The 21,584-nt window shown below is 42.3% G+C and overlaps 1 protein-coding gene across 2 annotated transcripts in view; it reads left to right on the top strand.

Annotated features, from left to right (window-relative positions):
- LOC117345595 (zinc finger protein 91-like) overlaps positions 1-21,584 on the top strand; it is a 39,772-nt gene that overhangs the window by 4,874 nt on the left and 13,314 nt on the right. Inside the window, exons 3-4 of one of the 2 annotated variants that reach the window (XM_033914477.1) lie at positions 4,977-5,080; positions 5,188-5,331. The gene's annotated coding sequence lies outside the window, so the exon portion shown is untranslated. The remainder of the gene's footprint in view (positions 1-4,976; positions 5,081-5,187; positions 5,332-21,584) is intronic. The other variant, XM_033914476.1, reaches the window with a different exon arrangement.

The raw sequence follows: 21,584 nt of genomic DNA, 5'->3' as shown, positions 1-21,584 counted from the left end.
CTTGGAAGCGTGATGGATATATCCATTTTTGCTCAAAGGAGTCCATAAAAAGATTGGCTACAGATGGAGCCATTGTAATGCCCATAGCAATTCCTGAGCTTTGTTGAAATAGCTGGTCTTCAAATATGAAAAAACTAGTTTGAAGAACAATTTTAGCCAGTTGATAAATAAAATCAGTAGGGACCCTGGGATTCACTCTCATATCCAGTAGGTTCCTGATGATTTCTAATGCCTCTTCTTGAGGGATAATAGTATATAATGAGCAAACATCAATAGTAACCAATATAGACTGTTTATCCGGTGTAATTTGATTGATAATTCTCAAAAATTGAGTAGTATCTTGAACATAAGAGGCGGTTTTTTTCACAGCATCTTGTAGGAACTTATCAATGTAAATTGAGGATGCTTCCAATAGGGCACCTCTGTTGGAAACGATCGGTCTCCCCGGAGGAGAGCTTAGAGATTTGTGGATTTTTGGGAGAAGGTAAAAAATAGGAGTTTTCGGATATTTGACATTGAGAAAACAAAATTCTTTCTTAGTTAGAAAGCCTTTATCCAGTGCCTTCTTCGTCAATGTATTGATTTTTAACTGTATATGTTCAGTTGGATCTGTGGATAAACATATATAATCATCACTTAAGAGCTGTTTATATGCTTCCTTAAGGTAGTCCACCCTATTCATGAGCACTATTTTTCCTCCTTTATCAGCTCGTCTGATGATTAATTCTTTATCTGCCATTAAAGTTTTAATGGCCAGATTTTCCTTCCGACTGATGTTATGGGCACGTTTGAATTGGCCCTTTGTGTTAATTTGAGTAATGTCGGCTTTCATAAGATTATGAAACGTTTCAAGCACCGGGTCAACAGGACCTGGTGGGACCCAGATGGATTTAGGGGCCACTAACGATTCCACTTTATCATGGGCGCTGGCTTCAGTTTGTGAAAAAAAGGCCTTGATCTTCAATGTACGATAGAATTTTTCAATGTCTATACTATTTTGAAATGTATCTATTGGAGTTAAAGGGACAAAAGATAATCCTTTAGATAATATTGAATGTTCATCTGGTGTAAGAAAATGTTCAGAAAGATTCACCACTAAAGTTTCCACTGGTTCCGGATTTTCAAGATGAATTTTCACGTGGTCAACGGGATTTCCTATTATGGAAATCTTTGTCCTCGCTGAACTCTCGTTTGAGACCGTAGATTTGGATATTGGCCTGGATTTAAATTTTGGCCTTTATCAGACGAGCTGATAAAGGAGGAAAAATAGTGCTCATGAATAGGGTGGACTACCTTAAGGAAGCATATAAACAGCTCTTAAGTGATGATTATATATGTTTATCCACAGATCCAACTGAACATATACAGTTAAAAATCAATACATTGACGAAGAAGGCACTGGATAAAGGCTTTCTAACTAAGAAAGAATTTTGTTTTCTCAATGTCAAATATCCGAAAACTCCTATTTTTTACCTTCTCCCAAAAATCCACAAATCTCTAAGCTCTCCTCCGGGGAGACCGATCGTTTCCAACAGAGGTGCCCTATTGGAAGCATCCTCAATTTACATTGATAAGTTCCTACAAGATGCTGTGAAAAAAACCGCCTCTTATGTTCAAGATACTACTCAATTTTTGAGAATTATCAATCAAATTACACCGGATAAACAGTCTATATTGGTTACTATTGATGTTTGCTCATTATATACTATTATCCCTCAAGAAGAGGCATTAGAAATCATCAGGAACCTACTGGATATGAGAGTGAATCCCAGGGTCCCTACTGATTTTATTTATCAACTGGCTAAAATTGTTCTTCAAACTAGTTTTTTCATATTTGAAGACCAGCTATTTCAACAAAGCTCAGGAATTGCTATGGGCATTACAATGGCTCCATCTGTAGCCAATCTTTTTATGGACTCCTTTGAGCAAAAATGGATATATCCATCACGCTTCCAAGATAAAATGAAGCTATGGGTCCGGTACATCGACGACATCTTCATGATCTGGAATGGTAGTCATGCTGAGCTCAACATGTTTTTGGAATACATTAATATATGTCATCCTAAAGTAAAATTTACCTCTATATGTAGTGAGATTGAGCTATCATTTTTGGATGTTCATATCAAAATCATTGATGGGGTTTTTGACACTAAAGTCTATACTAAACCCACAGATAGTAATGCTATGTTACATTTTTCCAGCGCACATCCTAGGTCTCTAAAAACGAGCCTGCCGTTCTCTCAATTTCTGAGAATCAGACGTATATGTACTTCTGATTGTGAGTTCAAAAAACAAGCCACTCACTTAAAGGAAAAACTCTTACAACGAGGGTATCCCTCTAATATTATAGCTAGGGCTTATAAAAGAGCATACTATAATCATCGGGATCTTTTACTACAACCAAAGCAGATGACTAACAGCTCAGCAGATGACAAGCAGATGACATGTGTACTAACCTACTCAAAGAATAGTTATCAAATTGCACGTTCACTCAGGAAGCACTGGGCGATGTTAAAAATAGCTGGGACATTTAAGGATTACTCCTTAAGAATTGCCTATCGCCGCACTAGGAATTTAAAAGAAATGCTTTGCCCGTCTCAACTTCCTCAGCAACAAACTACAGAAGTTGTAAATTATTCGGGCCATCATGAGTGTGGGGAGTGCTCTTTGTGTAGTATAATGGAATGTACTAATCGATTTATTAACCCAAAAGATAAAAAAGAATATATCCTTAAACATAATTCAAATTGTAAAACTCAGGGTGTGGTCTATGTTCTAAGATGTCCGTGTGATTTGATATATGTTGGTCAGACATCTCGTAAATTTTGTGTCCGACTGACTGAACATAAAAGCACCATTAAAAACCACAATCTAGGTGCTCCACTGGCGAGGCATTGCATAGCCAAACAGCATGAATTTTCAACTTTAAAAGCATTGATCATTGAAGTATTGAAACCAAACATACGAGGGGGAGATTTTAGTAGGATTCTTGCTCAGCATGAGCAAAGATGGATCAATCGTCTGAACACCTTATATCCCAATGGACTAAATAAACATATTGAGTGGCAACATTTTTATTGAATGTTATGAATGAAGCAATGGGGAATGTTAATAGGCTAGCTATGGCCATCGGTTACGTTGTGACGCTAGTGATTCGTTGCCTGACGTCATCACGTTGCCGTGTTAAATAGAGGCTGTCGCCATTTCGAGTGTGACTGAGATGACTGATAGTGTGTGTTAAACAAGTAAGTAGAATTGTTAGCCTTTAAGGTTTGTAAGGGCTAACCTATAATTTTAAAAACTAATTTTAATATACAACATTTTCTTTTTGTTGTAGTAGCTTGTTGTACGTGAGAAACAGCCCTGAAGCAGTAGACAAACATTGAAGTCTACGAAACGCTGGCCACGTTGGTATCACAAGATATACGAGCTCTACTAAAAAATGAAAACTAAAAGTTAAAAAACGAAAGCTAAGTACTTGTTTCACAAAGACTAATGTTTAACAACAATTTGAAATTAGAAATGTTTAATAATGATTTGAAATTAGAAATGTGTGAGTGATGTCAGTTTGGTCTCCAATGAGTGAGTGTAGACACCTGACGTATATTAGATAAAACAGGAGTAATTTTAAAAATAAAAAAAAGGATTAAAAAATAAATATTAAGAACAAATAATGATACTCCATTTATAAAATAGTTAGAATATAGGGTAGAAGATATATAGGAAGGAGACCGATGATTGGAGCAAAGGAGCATACAACCACGCTGAAATTTCGGTCTATGAAAAACGACTGTGCGTGGGCTCCGTTACTGAGGTCTCTTCCTAAGTATAATTGAATTATTAGTGGTATACACTTTCTCTTAAATATATGGGAATATTTAGACAATATATATTAGTTTTTTTCCCATTGGGGGGTTCTACTATAGTGTGGACTATAAATTATGCCAGGTGTACACCTGGCAGGGCCTCCGCGTGTGCGGATCGCCGGACTTGATGGACCAAAGGTCTGATCCGGAGATGGCAGTTCTTATGTTCTTATGTTCAGTACTCTAAATGATGTCTCACCAGAGACTTATACAGAGGTGTTATTGTCTCCTTTTTCCTGCTCTCTGTTCCTCTCTTTATGCACCTAAGTATCCTTCTGGCTTTTGCTGTCAACTTTTCTACCTGTTTGACCATCTTAAGATCATCCACAACTGAACTGGCCTGTGCAGAAGGTGAAGGACAAAATGAGGTTCTATAACGAATGAGGCAAGCACATGTCATGTAAGATCCTGGACTCACTTAGCACTCCCCACAGTATGGCCTGTAGGGACTAGGAATATACGCTGTGCTGCATTGCACCTCTTGTTTCATTGTGGAAGTCTGGGTAGTAGAGGAGGGAGGTTGAGATACTAATATGGACCAAGCATGAGGGTAATCATATTTGATGATCTCTAAGCAGTGAAACAATGTGACAGGGCAGCTAAGGGGCATAGGGAGAGGTAAAGTCAGCAGAACAGAGATGGAAATGCTTCTTTTTATGTCATTGATAAGATCTCACCAGGAGTATTGCATCCAGTTGTGGAGACTACCTGCTGAAGAATATAGACAGAATGCCCAGAGTAGGGTTACCATATGGCTCCAGAAAAAGGAGGATGGATTGAGACATCAGGGTTTTACTTCCATTGCTTTCAGTGAAAGTAAAACCTAGATGTCTCAATCTGTCCTCCTTTTTCTAGAGCCATATGGTAACCCTAGCCCAGAGAAGGATCACCAACAAAGTGCAGGGTTTGCACATTAAGTCCTGTGAAATAAGCCTGAAGAACCTACTTATGTATGCCTTAAAGCCAGGGATTTCCAATAATTTTCCTTGTAAAACCTCCCTACCATGGTGTAAAAATTGTTCTCCCTTCCCACAATGCAAATATTTCTTTGAATATAACTTAACTAAAAACTTCATACTATATTTTATGTTTTAATTTTATTAATTTGAGTTTGATTAGGCACAACTCCTGAATTTCTATTGTGGACTACTGGAGCTCTCAGATCCCCTAGAGGGGAAAGAAGTATACAACAGAGCCATTCAGATACCTCAGAGGTATAAAATAAGGCACAAGATGTCAACCTTTCAGTGAAAAAAAAATTATAGCACAGGGGGTCATGGTATTAGACTCGGGAGTAACATTGCAAAACATTTGTTTGCAGAAAGAAGAGTGGATGTACAGGATTACCTCCCAAACCAGGACAGCAGCAGAACTGAAGACAACCTGGAGTAAGCACAGAGGATCCTTGCTTGCAGTAAAGTGAAAGGAAAGTCAGGAATCAACCGAAGCTGATTGCATTGCAAAAGTAAGTGAATCGGGCAGCCTAATTAGGCCTTTCAGTCTGGAGCTAGTATCATATATCTACAGACACCCAGTGTTCTCCCTAGGACCTTTTAGCTGGGCGGTCCGCCCGGGTAATTTAGATGATCGACCGGCTATCATCCGTTGGTGAATTCTGCTGCTGCCGCCGCTGCTCAACATTTTAAAAAAAAAAAAAAAAAATGGCTTGGAGATTTCACACCTTAGCCCGTAGCGAACTTATACTCCGGGGCTCTAACGTGTGCATGCCGGCTTCCCTTCTCTTCCCTCTGAAACCGGAAGTTATGTCCAGGGGGGGGAAGAGAAGGGAAGCCAGCAAGCACACGTTAGAGCCCCGAAGCATGCGTTCGCTACGGGCTAAGGTGGGAGACAGATCAGTGAAGCTTACAATTTGCTGCTCTTGCTGCCGGGTTCTGCCTACTTTCTGTTTCCATGAAGGCAGGACCCGGCAGCATTTCTCCCAATAGGTTGATCGCGATCTTGGGCCGATCAGCCTTCCTCTACCCAATGTCAATTCTGCCGTCGGAGAGGAAGTTCTGGCCAGCCAATCGCTACCTGGCTGGGCCGGAACTTTCTCTCCGACGGCAGAATTGACGTTGGGGAGAGGAATGCTTGTCAGCCCGAAGCAGGGAGAGCTTGGGGTGGCGGCGGCGGCAGCTTTGGGGCCTGTTATCCGATTGCGGCAGCTTAGGGGCCTGTTTCCCGATGGCAACAGCAGTGGCAGTGGCTTGGGGGAGGGTAGGGAGAAAGAAAGAAAGAGGGCAGGCAGGGAGACAGAAGGAAAGAAGAGAAACAGAAAAAAAGAAAGGGGATATGAGGAGAGGAAGAAAGAAAGAAAGGTCATGGAGAGAGGAAGAAAAAGTTGGGGGAGGGAATGAGGTCTGGAGGAGAGGAAGAAAGATTGGATGCACAGTCAGAAGAAAGTGCAACCAGAGACTCATGAAATCACCATACAAAAAGGTAGGAAAAATTATTTTATTTTAAATTTAGTGATCAAAATGTGTCTGAATTTATATCTGCTGTCTATATTTTACACTATGGTCCCCTTTTACTAAACTGCAATAGAGGATTTTAGCGCAGGGAGCCTATGAGCGTCAAGAGCAGCGCTGGGCATTCAGCGCAGCTCCCTGCGCTAAAAACTGCTATCGTGGTTTAGTAAAAAGGGAGGGGGTATATTTGTCTATTTTTGTATGGTTGTTACTGAGGTGACAGTGCATAGAGTCATTTTGACCTCTTTGAAAAAACCCCGGAATAGAAATGATAATTAACATTTTCTATGCGTACAGTGTGCTTTTTTAAAAAAATTTTATTGTTGGTAGATCATTTTGACTTGGTCATTTTAAAAGTAGCTCACAAGCCCAAAAAGTGTGGGCACCCCTGCTCTAGAATATTGCTCCTTAGTTTTATCAAGTGGTGCAGTGAGGGGCCAGCACTTTACATCTTATCACCTCATTCTTTCTTTTTTCTCCTCATGTACAGCACGGTTCTTTATTCTAAACAGCTCTGGCACTAACAGTACTACAGGTGCCTTATGCTACTTTCACTACCACTTGCAGTCAGGTTCGGCATTTTATCATGGTTTTGGTTTTTTATTTAGTTTTTCATCAGTATTTTCATTTATTTATTAAAGCAGCCTTTTTTAACAGCCCGATGCCCCTCCCCTATCAGTGTGCATTCAATCCACTGCCAACACTTTTTTGGCGCCTCTTTCAATGGATCAACTATCATAGCCTCACTATCGCATGTTCACATTTATTCTGCTTACGAGGTTATCTCATCAGTGCAGGGACCTTTTCGGTAAGTCCATTTTGCTCTCCCTTTTTTATTTTTCTGAGTGCTGTGGTTTTATTCTTTGGTTTTAATAGAAGCTCATTTGAACAATAATTTAGATCTTTCCCAGGTTTTACTTTTCATCTATCCAGTCGGCTTGTCTTTGAGCTACTATCGGCTTATGTTGTCAAGATACATAAACTGTAGAGTGTTTTTTTAGCACCGGCTATGGTGGTAATTGCTCAGAATTCTATGAGAGTCTGAGCTGTTACCACCATGGCTAAAAACCACATTACAGTTTTGTAAAAGGGAGAGGGGTTAGTTTGTGATTACATATTCCATACTAGGCGAAGGATTGACTGTGTAGGATTGATCTGTACTAGTTTGGCTTGTTTAGTTTTACAATGGGTGTATTGATGTACTACTGCTCACTGCAGTATGAAAGATGCTGCCTTTTCCTAGGTACACTCTTGTGTGATGTGTGGATTGTTACTAAAAATCATGTTTTTCATACAGATGGGGGGGGTGTCAAAAAATGATGGGCCTCGGGTGTCACATATGCTAGGTACACCACTGCCTTCATAGTTTATATCTAATCCACAAGCCTGCTTTTAGGACCTACAGGGTATGTATCCCTCTGATTCATGACAATTTCACTTCTCATGTTATCTTATCCATTCTTTTTATTATACAACTGCCCAGATAAGCATCATTCTTTGATGCGATTGGACCTTGAAAACTAATGACAACAGTGTTCTCCCCAGAAATATTTTCCAGCCATGAAAAACATGCTGCATTTAGTGTGCCATAAAAAACATTTGCTCCGTTTAGTGTGCCAAAGTTTAAAAAGTTTGAGACACTGTTCTATACCATTTGAAAGAGGGCAAATATCTAATTATTCACTTCTAGAGTTGGATACTTTTTAAATTTAATAAAAAATTATGGAACAAGTGTCAAACCTTAAGAAAGGCAGTCATAGTGAGCATTGGAAAATAACTAATAATAATTAACTAATACAAATAGTACACATTTAGGGCTCCTTTTACTAAGCTGCGATAGTGGTTTTACCGCACACTTAGCTTGCGCAGAATTGCCGCATGTGCTAGACGCTAATGCCAGCATTGAACTGGTGTTAGTTCTAGCTGTGTAGCGCGGCAAATTCTGCACGCGCTAAAAACGCTATTGCAGCTTAGTAAAAGGAGCCCTTAATTTTCCCCACCACCAAATTTCCCTGTCCCGCCCCACCCGGCTACTTTTTCATGCCACCCGGCTGGAAAAAATTTCTGGGGAGAACACTGGACACCATAGTAAATGCCATGATTAGTGCTGCGATAGAGAGAGAATTTATTTGGAAGGGTTTGATATACAATGATGTGCAAATGTCTGGAACCATTTGTGAATTTTGCATTCTTACAACTTTCTGACTTTTATTTTAATTTCTTTGTTGACACAATAGATTTGTCTGTGTACCATGTTATAAGGGATACATTTGGCTATTAGAATCAACTTTTTAAGATCACTTGTTTCAAATTTTACAATTTTGTTGATAATGGAATATAGCTACTATAACTTTTACAGATCAGACTTCAAAACTGGATCACATTATTTCTGACCAATCAGGAGGCTGCTTTCATCAGCCAGTCATAGTCCAGACATCTAGGTAACAAGGCAGCTTTCCTGTGTAAACAACATACGAATCCTTACAGATGGGTTGTGAACCCCAACTCATGAGTTAGATTATAGAAGGCATCAATCATTTTCCTCAAATCTGCCTCCTTGTCTCCCTGGGCAGTGCCTTCTCCTGTCTTAACTTCTACTACAAACAACTTGAAAAGGTGTATTTTCCTCTGCTCTGCACTAGATTTGTTATTTTCGGGTAGTAATCCAATCTTTTTTTAGGCTTCCCAGTAGTCCTGGGATAGCTCTGCCTGGAACAAGGGTCAGAGGGTTCCCAGTAGTCCTGAGACAGCTCTGCCAGGGAGAAAGGTCAGATGATGTGAAGCCAGAGAACTTGCCTGGCCAGCCTGCTCTAATATGTTGAGCTTGGGAATAGGTTCCCTGGGAGCAGTTCTCACCTGCAGAGTCAGATGCTTAAGTGCAGGCTGAATTAGACCCCATGACTGGCCGGAAGGCTTGGTGGAGGTCGGCTGAGTCTCTCCCCTCCCCCCCACCCCCCCCCGGAAGAGTTGTGTGGGAGCATGAAGGGTCAAGGTTTCAGGTTTTAGAACCTGAATAAAAGGCAGCCCAAAGACAAGCCGCTGGAGCCACCCTTGCTTGTCTGAGGCAGAAATTCCTTCTTCATTTCCAGCTGCAGTGAGAAGCTGATGCACATGGCAGTTCTGTGAGTACAGCTCATTACTGTCTATGGGAAAATCAGAGTGGGTCAGAAATTGGCAAAACTAAGGGTTTCTGGCAGTGGTGTACCTAGCATATGTGACACCCGGGGCCCATCATTTTTTTGACACCCCCCCATCTATATGAAAAATATGATTTTTAGTAACAATACACTTATCGCACAACAAGCGTGCACCTAGGAAAAGACAGCATCTTAAACACTGCAGTGAGCACTAGAACAACAACACGTACATTGTAAAACTAAACAGGAGAGATCCCGCACAGTCAATTGATCTGCAGTCAATGCCAACTGAAAACTATGTCCTTTTCATACACACAGAACAGAGATACACCCTCGCCCAATATGGAATAATCACAAACTAAAAATAGAAATATGTAGACAAAAGTTAAACTGAACCGCCAAGAAACCAGACTCTGCATACAATGCAACACCACCACAACACCACAAAAACAGTGACACATGTCCTCTAATACTGTGTAAAATATAAAGACAATAGATATAAATTTGAAAAAACTGATACATAACAATCACCACTTTACAAATTAACAAATAAAAATAAAACAAATAATAAGAAATAAGAAAATACCATTTTATTGGACTAATCCATTTTTCAATTAGCTTTCAGAGGCCAAATCTTTCTTCAGAACAGTACAGTATACTGCTTTTATGGTATCCTGTCCTGACCTGAGGAAAAGGGTTTAGTCCAAAAAATTGCCTTATTTCCATTTCCTATTTATAAACTTTTATCAATACAGTTACATTACTACTTGATTCTAAGTAAAGCAACAAAAAAATCTTTCTATCTTTTGTCGTTTCTGCTTTAATCATCTTCTCTTTGCTCTCTTCTTTCTATACAGCGTTTGTCCTCTCTCCCTTCCTTCCTTCTTTGCCCCTTCCACCCAGCTACTGCCCTCTCTTTACCCCTTCCATCTACTCCCATGCTCAAAGCCGCGGGCGTCTACACCTCACGTGATCCGCGGCTGCCTCAGAAGCCTTCTCTCTGACATCGTGATGTCAGAGGGAACGCTTCCGATGCAGCTGCAGATCGCGTGAGGAGCCTACACCCACAGCTTTGAGCAGGGGAAATGGCCAAAAGCTGAAGAACTGCCGGAGTGAGCACCTGCGGACACCCCTGTTTACTGCTGCTGCTGGTTAAGGAAAGCAGCAGCGGCAGAATAGGGAGGGTGGCCGGCTGTGCACCCGCTTGGGGCGTGCACCCAGGGCAAACCTCCCCCCCCCCTTGGTATGCCACTGGTTTCTGGGGCTCTCAAGGTTCCCCCCACCTCTAAAATCCTATTTTGAGCATTTTTGAACTTTTAGGTGTGCTCCCATGGGCTGTTTTTTAGTGCCAAAATGCTGTTGCAGAGGCCATCTTGGATTTCCTGATTTTATTTTAACCCTTTATTTGGCATTGATGCTCAGAAGCAACATGTGTCTTCTATGGCTCTTATGGGAGATCTGCATCTCCAAATGCCTGCTACTTGGTACTGTTGCTCTCGTTCAACATCAAGTTAAGTAAAGGAGCTGTTTTACCATCTGCCAATTAAAGGGTTAAAGGCCTTTATCTGCCTCCAAAACACCTTGATTTTGGTTTAAATCAATTGTAATGGACTTCTCAAGTAGTTTAACCTCTATATCATGCCAAGTTTGCGCTGCATAGAAACATAGAAACATGATGACAGATAAAGGAGTGTCTATGTATCATGTGCCAATGGGCACGCAAGGGCGGGGAGTGGTATCCATGGGCTTAGCGCTCTCTGGTCCTTCTAAGAGTCTTGAGTTACAGAAAGTGCAAGAGACGGGCCTCAAAACACTGTTAGAGCCCCAAAACCACAAATATGAGTCACCGGCGAAGTGCTGCTGTGTAGAGGCACCTGACCCTGGGAGAAGGCAAATTTCAGACAATTGGAGGTCCCTAGAGCAGTGGTTCCCAACCTTGTCCTGGAGAACCACCAGGCCAATCAGGTTTTCAGGCTAGCCCTAATGAATATGCATGGAGCAGATTTGCATGCCTTTCACGTCTATTATATGCAAATCTCTCTCATACATATTCATTAGGGCTAGCCTGAAAATCCAATTGGCCTGGTGGTCCTCCAGGACAGGATTGGGAACCACTGCCCTAGAGAATCCAAATCAGGTCTTTCACCCCAATTTTGTGACCCTGATGTAAGCAGCCTACCAAAATATAAACGAATACCTATAGGGTGTCAGCAGGGAGGTGCACAGTAGAGAGCTTCATGGGAACAAGGGCAATGGGAATTCCAAAGAATCTGTGGGAATCCCCTCCAGGTCCTCGGGGAGATCCCACGGGGATGGGAGTGGTTAGTGCAAGGCTCCCGTGGGTGTACTACCTTCCTCCAGGTCCAGCCACACTCATTCTCTTCAGATTTCCAGCAGCGTTTCTTCCTACAAGCTGCTGGCATAAGCCTGACTTGTTTTGCATCAGTTGGGATTGTGGTCTGGTGGGCTGTTCATAGATATGTGATTGGACCATGCATCTAAGGTCACATACTTTCTGGGGCTGCAGTCACAAAGTCTTAGCCCTGATACAAAACTCATGAAAGGGAAGGCTTCCAGGTCAGCCACTGGCAGCATGTTGGAAGGAATGCTGCCGGCAGCCTGAAGAGAAAGGGATCCTGCACTGACTGGGGGATTGTGTGAAGGGAGGGAAAGAGATGCTGGTGGGGGAGGGAAAAGAAAGGGAGAATGTTTGGACATGGATTGCATGGAGCAGAAGGGAAAGATGGATGGTACACATGGGAAAAATAAGAAAGAGGGAGAATTGTTGGATATGGTATGGGAGGGAGGGGAGAAAGAGAGAAATATTGGATGTTGTGGTGAGAGAAGGGTGGGACTGATGGAAAGGGATGCAAGAGGGAGGAATGTTGGACATGGTAGTGGAGAGAATGGAGGGAGAGATGTGGCATGGTACTAGAAAGGGGTGATAGGTAGAGAAATGTGGAGCATGGGGTGGTGGGCAGTAGTGCTACCCGATTCAGGAAAAACATTTTCGATTTGATTCAACCAATTATATTGATTTTTTCGATTTTCCTGCCCAATTGGGTGTTTTTTTCAAACATCCTGGTGTGTTTATTTTATAGCCACCCTATCCTTCACCCACCCTATCCTTTTGCCCTCTCCTACCCACACTGGCGCTGTGGTATAAATAAAATAAACAAACAACAAGAATTTTCCTCTCTCTGTTAAATCCTAGCTCACGTTTGCAGTCTTAATACCAGTTCTGGCAGGATACACATTTCAAATATGACACATTGTAATCGCAAAACAGAAAATCAAATTATTTTTTCTACCTTTTTGTTGTATGGTCATTATTCAAATCATGTTGGTCCCAGGCTCTGCTACAAGAAGGAGAGAAGGAGAAATGTTGGATGTGGCAGTAAAGGGGGGTGGGGTGGGACAGATGCATCCTGGATCTCGATCTCTCTCTCTCTGTTTTTCTCTTTCTTTTTTTTTTCTCTCCCTATGGGAGAGAATGAGAGGAAGAGAGATGGTGGACAGTGAGTATTTGGTCCTCAAAAGACAAATTGAGGCACTGACTTTAGGCCTTAAAGTGGTGGCCGCAGCATTCTTTGTAGTGTGAGCTTGCCACAAAATGCAACTCCTGAATCCAGGCGGTTTGCCACCCTGTCGTTCTGGCAGGAACGGATTATGTGGCTGACGCTATCTACGATATGCTCTGAGTTATGAGTAAAGTCTTTGCTTATTCAATCTCCACCCATAGAATGCTCTGGATCAGGCAGTGGGTGGGAGATTCAGCATCTTAAGCTGCTTTGAGTAGACTCTCCTGTCAAGGATCTAGACAAAGGTTTAATAGCTCTAGGAGATCATCCAAGCCTCTTTGGTGCATAGACACTTTGCAACTATTTATGGGGGTACGGGACGTCATTTTCAGTAGATTTGGGAACGCTTTTGGATGGATCTGACTCCTCATGCCCGGAGTAGACTTTTGAATGTCTGACTTGGAGTAGTGATGCTTTTGCAAGCTCACGATCTGGATTTATTGGGTGATATGGATGGGGAGGGAGGGCGGGGGATTGTTTTGTGCAAATTTTCAAGAAAACTGTTTTATTTTGTCATCTTTATATGCATGCACTTTGATATTTAATAAATATATTTCAACATAATAGCTCCAGGAGAGCTCGGACTTCTTGACTGACATTCTGCAGCCAGTTCTAAGAAGTCCCAGTGGTGCTAGGTTGGTCTCCAAGCTCCCCTGCATAGAAGGGAGACTTTCAGAGTTCTGGGAGACTTGGGAGCAGATTTCTACAGACCAGTGGGTGCTGGGCATAATTTACGGGGACTGCAAGCTTGAATTATATTGCCCACTCCAGGATCTCTTCACTCTCCAGTGGCAAGGCTGCCAAGGTCAGAGTCAGTGCAAAGGCTGTTATAAATTGGAGCCATAGAGCCAGTGCCAGACATAGACTCCGTCTCAGGGAGATACTCTTTATACTTCATTGTGCCCAAGAAAGATTCAGATGATTGGAGACCAATCCTAGATCTCAAGGTGGCATTGAAAGTTCCCAGATTCCAGATGGAAACATTGCTTCAGTGGCTCTGGGCAAATTTTTAGCCTCACTGGATCTGACAGAGGCTTACTTGCATATTCCTAGATCACAGAAAATATCTCAGATTTCATTTGTTAGAGAAGTTTCAAGTTTATTAGTTTTTCATATCCCGATCATAAAGTAAATATCTGACCGGTTAACAATAAAAAAAAATTTAAAATAGGAGAATAAGAACTAGTTATTAGTGTATTAAAGAATATTGGGGAAAACATATTAAACATATACAGACAAACATGACCGTGAGGATGAATGGGAAGGAGGGGAAAAGTTACATAATATTAGAAGAAATGATATAGTGGGAAGGGAAAGAACATGAAGGATAATTGTGCATGATGTTATGAGATGCGCTAATGTTCTCGATGCTGCCTTTTGGGTTGGACATTGTGCTGCACATCTTCACCAAAGTAATGGTGGTGGCAGCAGCCCACCTGTGCAGGGCAGGAATCCAGGTTCATCCTTACTTGGACAATTGGCTGATCAGAGCACCATCCTTGCTGGACAGCCACCAGATGATTGCTCAGGTAGCCCAGCTCTTACAGGATCTCGGATGGATTATCAATTTCAGAAAGAGCCACCTAGAACCCACTTGGTGTCTGGAGTATCTGGGAATCCTGTTCAGCATGGCAGAGGGCCAAGTGTTTCTTTCAGAGCAATGCAAACTGAAGCTCAGACACCAGATACTAGACATCTTGGCAAAGCTGATTCCTAAGGCTTGGTATTATTTGCAAGTTCTGGGGTGCATGGTGGTACCAGAGAGGTGATTCCTCGGGGAAGAGCACACCTGTGCCCCCTACAGAGCTCACTGCTGGCATGTTGGTCTCATCAGTCAGACTCACTCCAGAAGGAGTTAGCCTGGACAACGGAGGCACAACAGAGCTTAAAATGGTGGCTGCATCCGCAGTCGTTATCCAGAGGCCTTCCTCTCCACATAGAGTCATGGATGGTACTGATGTTGTATGCCATTCTCTATGGCTGTAGTAGGCCTTGCAAGTGTCACCCTGTGCAAGGCTCATGGCTGCCATTGTAGAAAACACGATCCATCAGAAGACTGGAGTTGAGAGCCATTTGGTTAGCTCTATACTTTTTCCAGACATGGCTGAAAGGCAAAGCAGTTGGAGCATTCTCAGACAATGCTACAGCGCAGGCATATGTCAGCAGTTAGGGGGGGACCAGGAGTTTTTTTGTGAAGCTGGAAGCCCAATTGTTATTTTGGTAGTGGAAGTCCACTTGCAGGTTATAAGTGGCACACGAAGCAGGTGTGGACAATGTCTAAGCCTGTATTGTGAGATGCTAGGAGCACCCGATGTTTGATCTCATGGTGTTGGTGGACAATAAAAAAGCCGCACCAGTTTCTCAAAGATTAGAGTCAAGAAGCATTGAAATAGATGCTCTCGTGCAACCTTGACCAGCAAGAGAACTGCTATGTGTATTTCCACTGTAGCCGATGATAGGCCGAGTCATTCACAGATTAGCCCCAGATTGGCTGCGTTGCCCATGGTACATGGATCCGGGCCACTTGCAATGGGACAGCTGCCTCAGACTTCTGCTGTATCACAGCATTCTGTCATAGGGGCCCATAGTGTTAGATAATCCGGAATGCTTTGGTCTTATGGAGTGGCTATTGAGCGTGCAACCTTAATGCAGAAAGGATATTTGGAAATGGTGATATTGACTCTCCTCAGTTCTAGAAAGCCAGAGACAATGGTGGCCTATGCCAAAGCATGGAAAATTTTTCAGCATTGATGCAAGGATAAACAGTTGGATCCTTTCCAGACTTCCATTCCTGAGGTTCTCTCATTCCTGCATGAAGGATTGGAGAAGAGCTTTGCATTTGGATCTCTTAAAGTTCAGGTAGCTAGTCTTTTATGTTTCTTGGGCAGAGTAGATCAAGCATCTATATCCTCTCATCCAGATGTTTCCAGGTTCCTGAAGGGAGCACTGAGGCTTTGCCCTCCAGTGAGGCAGCTGTTTTCAACATGGAATCTTAATATCGTATTATGGGCCTTTACTAAGGCTCTATATGAACCTTTATCAGAAACTCTATCGTGAATCTGACTGAAGACAGTATTTTTGGTTGCAATCACTTCGGCTAGGATGGTGTCCAAGCTGCAAGCATTATCAGTAGAGAGCCTTTTCTCAGATTCATGAAAGCAAGTGTGACTTTGCACACCGTGCCTTCCTTTCTGCCGAAGGTGGTTTTGTCATTCCATATCAATCAAGAAGTGAGGTTACCTGCATTTCAGCCCTCGGACGAAAAGAAACAGTACAAGGTTTTGAAGTTGCTGGAAGTGCGGAGGGTGCTTCTTCACTATCTTGAGGTGACAAATAATTTTAGACTCTCAGACTATCTGTTTGTCTTATCCAGCTTTAATAGTTGGGGAAGACCAGTCTCTAAGGCTTCTATCACCCGAAGAATTCACAAGGCGTTCTCCTTGGTGTACATTGGCTGTGGTAAATAACTGCCAATCGCATTGAAAGCTCACTCTTCCAGAAGTGTGGTTTCTTCTTGGGCAGAGTCCAGGGCAGTGCCGCCTGATGAAATTTGCATAGCAGCCACATGGTCCGTTCTTCATACCTTTGCAAAGTTATACAGAAAGAACTCAATATTTTTTTTTTTCATCCCTAACCACATCGTTCATTCCTTCCCTCTCCCCAACCTTTTTTGTCTGTTTGTTTCATTGTAATTACTAATTCCTTCCTCTCCTGATGTTTCTATGGTTGTCTTACTGTTTCAGTCAAAAGCATAGAATAGGGAAATATACCAAAGCAATTTGGTGTTGTGAATGTATAGAGTATACACTACAACACAATACCCCAGCAGTATATATAAATATATAGTAGAGAACCAATGCAAATACTGCTATTACCCAGCACTACACTTCTGCATATAAGCCCAAACAGTTAGAAGGGCTTCTAACTGTTTGGGCTTATATGCAGAAGTGTAGTGCTGGGTAATAGCAGTATTTGCATTGGTTCTCTACTGTGAATGTATAGAGATCAGAAAAACGTATCAAGCACAGATATAATGATCTCTAAAAGAAAATTTCATTGTGAATACTCAATACCAATAAAGATGTTATACATACACTCAGAAATGTGTAATCTTGCCAAAGACCAAAGTCCCTATAGCCAGACCCACCATCCAGTCATTGTGTATGAGAAAATATTAATGGAATTCTCAAAAACTTTTCATAAATATAGTGCATGTGCCTTTTATAACATACAAAATGGATTTAAACCAAAAAATAAACTTAGCTCTCAGGGTTATGAGAGTCCCGACGTGGACCACGTTTTGAAAATCTGTCTCAAGGAACCAATAGAGAAAAGAAACTTTAAGGCTCTCAATATAATGGAGTGATGGAGGGCTTCAAAAGGGTTTTCAAATCTGCTGTGATAAAAAAAAGAAAAAGTAAATATCCTCAAAAACATGCTTGTGCATTCTAGGTTCAAATAATTTTTATTGATGCTATCAAGAGTGCAAACAGAACAACGGAACACAAAAGGTTCAGAATACAAACAGTGATGCATCGTATATAACACAATGCAAGGAAACATTAGAGATAAGTACAGAAACAACCCCCCCCCCCCTCAAATCGACTCATGGCCAGCGTGGCCAGAGTTGGCAGAATGGCCCTCCGGGACCCTTGCCACTCCGCCTCCCTCCTCCCACTCATCCCCAATACAAAAACCTGTAACAAGTGCAAGAATCTTAGGTACCCTCCCCCTCCCCCCTCCCAACCCCCCAATCGCTTGTGCATTCTAAACAGAGCAAACACTCCTTTAAACATATTTTGGCTCATTGTAGGAAGCTATCGGTCAAGTTGTCCAAACGTGCTACTCCTTGCTCAATGTAAAATGACGAACAAGAGAAGCCGACTGAGAGTTTAAGCCCAAATGGATGCCATCACATTGAAACGTGTGATGACTTCATATCAGCTGTATCCAGTCAGAATGTACTACGGAAGTGCAGGGTACAATTCAAAACCAGGGGGGAAAATTTTTTTAAACATAGTGGAGCAACCAAACTGTGTCATAAAAATAGAGCATGTGGATAGATTAAGAAAAATGCCTGCCACTCTATTTCATTATTAAGGCCTCCAGAATGCAAGGTGTGTAGTTTAAAAATAAGCCTTTGTTCATAACACCAGAGGACATGTGACAAGTTCCTCCTCTGGGCAAATCTGGTATATCTAAAATAGAGAAGCATATATCATTTACTGTATTTTTTTTTCAATCCGATGTTTAACCAATGGGGCATCCTGTTTGCCCATGCGGATCTTGCTCAAATGTTCTGATATATGCAACTTTATGCTCCTAGAGGTTTGGCCAATGTAATGTAGGGAACAAGGGCATTGTATGATGTAAACTACCCCTTGGGTGTCACAATTTGAGGATCTATTGTTGGCATTAATTATAGCTCACTCTGGCAATGTGAATAAAACTATCAGTCTACTATACTGACAGAGTTTACAATGTCCACATGGTAAATGACCAGTTATTCTGGGGGGACTTTGTGATGGTGCAACAAACTGTGATTTAACCAACTGTTGTTTAAGATTTAGTCCTTTTGAAAATGCAAATCTCAGGATATTCTGAAACACAGGATGATATTGCATGATGCTCCAATGTTTTTTAATAATAGGTAATAGATGGAAATAATAGATGGGAAAAAGCATGATGTGAATAAGGCAAAGGCTTATTTTTAAACTACACACCTTGCATCCTGGAGGCCTTGATAGTGAAATAGAGTGGCAGGCATTTTGTTAGCTAGAGTGTTCTGAGATCCTTGCACTTACACAGCTTTGAGAAAAATGTTTTGAGCAATCACCCAGTTCCAAATGTATTCGGATTCTTGACAAAGAAGGAGAGATCATGTTCCCCCTTGCTTGTTGAAGTAATACATCATTTCTTGATTATCTGTGCAAGCCAGGAGGACTTGATTGGATAGGTCGCTCTGAAAAGTTTGAAGAGCATAGCAAATCACTATGGGCTCCAACAGGTTGATGTGGAATGTTTTTTTCTTGAACTGATCAACGACCGGGTGTGTGAAGACTGTCTAGGTGAGCTCCCCATGCAAACATGGAAGTGTCTTTGGTGAGCACCTTGTGATGTGGAGAGAGTGTAAGGCCTCTGGAAAGATTGGTCGGTTCTATCCACCACTGGAGAGACTGACGAAAATCTGAGGTGACTGCAACCTTCTGAGACAAAGGGTTGAAAGCCTGAGACCATTGACAGGCTAGGGTCCACTGAGCTGGTTTGAGGTGGTCTTGCAAAAGGAGTAATATGGACAGTGGATGCCATTTGATCCAAAAGAGTCATCATATGTCTGAATGTAATGGTTTGCGGAAGAGAAACCTGGCACAGGTGAATCAAAATGTCTTGTCTTTGAAGAGGTAGAAATGCTTGCAACTGAATGATGTCGAAAATGGCTGCTATGAACTGTAGACTTTGGGAGGGTTGACGTTGAGACTTTGGAAAGTTGACTTTGGAACCCTAACTGCTGAAGAAAAGTTATCGTCAGCTTTGTTGCTGACAGTGCTTCTTGAGATGAGGCTGCTTTTATTAACCAGTCGTCTAGATATGGAAATATTTGCAGACCGTGAGTACGCAGAGCTGCTACTACGGCCACCAGGCACTTAGTGAATACTCTTGGAGAAAATGCCAGGCCAAACAGTAGAACTTTGTACTGAAAATGTTGATGAGTCACACGAAATCTTAGAAATTTTCTGTGAGCAGGATGTATGGGTATGTCAGTGTAAGCCTCTTTGAGGTCTAGAGAGCATAGCCATTCGTTTTGCTCTAGCAGAGGATACAGAGTCCCTAAAGATAGCATGCAAAACTTGTCTGTGACCAGATATTTGTTCAAATTGCAGAGGTCGAGGATTGGATGCAGACCTCCTGCCTTATTTGGGATTAGGAAATACCTGGAGTAGAACCCCTGATTTTTCTGAGAAAGGGGAACTACCTCTATGGTACTTAGCTGAAGCAGAGCTTTCATTTCCTGAAGAAGAAGAAGAAGGGAAGTCTGTTGTGATGTAAAAGAAAACTGTCTTGGAGGATAATTTGGAGGCTGCATCTCAAAATGAAGTGAATAATCCTCCGAGATGACTTTTAGGACCCAAGCATGCGTTGTAATGAGAGCCCAGTGCTGATGATAGTACTGTAGACGGTCTCCAATAGGAAGAGGATGAGTGGGTGGTAACATGGCTGTGCTCCCTAGATCGAGGTCATCACGTTCTAAAGGGAGTTAGGTTATTTAAAAGTGTGAACACCGCGGCCATGTTTCCTGTCTATCCTTGAAAACGGGGCAGATCCCAGAGGACTGGAAAATAGCTAACGTCACACCTATTTTTAAAAAGGGATCAAGGGGTGACCCCGGAAACTACAGGCCGGTGAGCTTGACTTCAGTTCCAGGCAAGATGATGGAAGCACTGATAAAGGACAGCATCTGTGAGCACATGGAAACAAACGGACAACTGAAAGAGAGCCAACATGGCTTTTGCAGGGGAAGGTCGTGCCAAACAAACTTACTGCACTTCTTTGAAGGTATAAACAGAGAGTTGGACAAAGGGGAACCCATAGACATCATTTACCTCGACTTCCAGAAAGCCTTTGACAAGGTGCCCCATGAGCGACTACTTAGGAAACTGCAAAACCACGGGGTGGAAGGGGATATATACAGATGGATTAAACACTGGTTGGCAGGCAGAAAACAAAGGGTTGGGGTGAAGGGACAATACTCAGGCTGGCGGAGTGTCACGAGCGGTGTTCCACAGGGGTCTGTGCTCGGACCGCTGCTGTTCAATGTGTTTATAAACGACCTGGAAACGGGGACGAAGTGTGAGGTCATAAAATTTGCAGATGACACCAAACTCTGCAGCAGGGTTAGGACCGCGGAGGAATGCGAAGACCTACAAAGGGACCTAAACAAACTGGAAGAGTGGGCAAACAAATGGCAAATGAGATTTAATACAGAGAAATGCAAGGTCATGCATATAGGAAAAAAGAACCCGATGTTCAGTTACAAAATGGGGGGATCGGTGCTAGGGGAAAGCAACCTTGAGAAGGACTTGGGTGTGCTAGTGGATACAACAATGAAATCAACGGCACAATGTGCAGCGGCCTCAAAGAAAGCAAATAGAATGTTGGGTATTATTAAGAAGGGTATCACAACCAGGACAAAGGAAGTCATCATGCCGCTGTATCGAGCGATGGTGCGCCCGCACCTGGAGTACTGTGTCCAGTATTGGTCGCCGTACCTCAAGAAGGACATGGCGATGCTTGAGAGGGTCCAGAGAAGAGCGACGAAAATGATAAAAGGCATGGAAAACCTTTCATATGCAGACAGGTTAGAAAGGCTGGGGCTCTTCTCCCTGGAAAAGCGGAGACTCAGAGGAGACATGATAGTGACTTTCAAGATCATGAGAGGTATCGAGAAGGTAGACAGAAATAGATTCTTCAGACTAATGGGGCCCACAAGTACAAGGGGGCACTCGGAGAAGCTAAAAGGGGACAGGTTTAGAA

This window comes from Geotrypetes seraphini, chromosome 11, assembly GCF_902459505.1.
Source record: "Geotrypetes seraphini chromosome 11, aGeoSer1.1, whole genome shotgun sequence".
Classification (NCBI taxonomy): domain Eukaryota; kingdom Metazoa; phylum Chordata; class Amphibia; order Gymnophiona; family Dermophiidae; genus Geotrypetes; species Geotrypetes seraphini.
The sequence above is the reverse complement of the archived record's forward strand: the minus strand, read 5'-3'. Positions and strand labels throughout refer to the sequence as shown.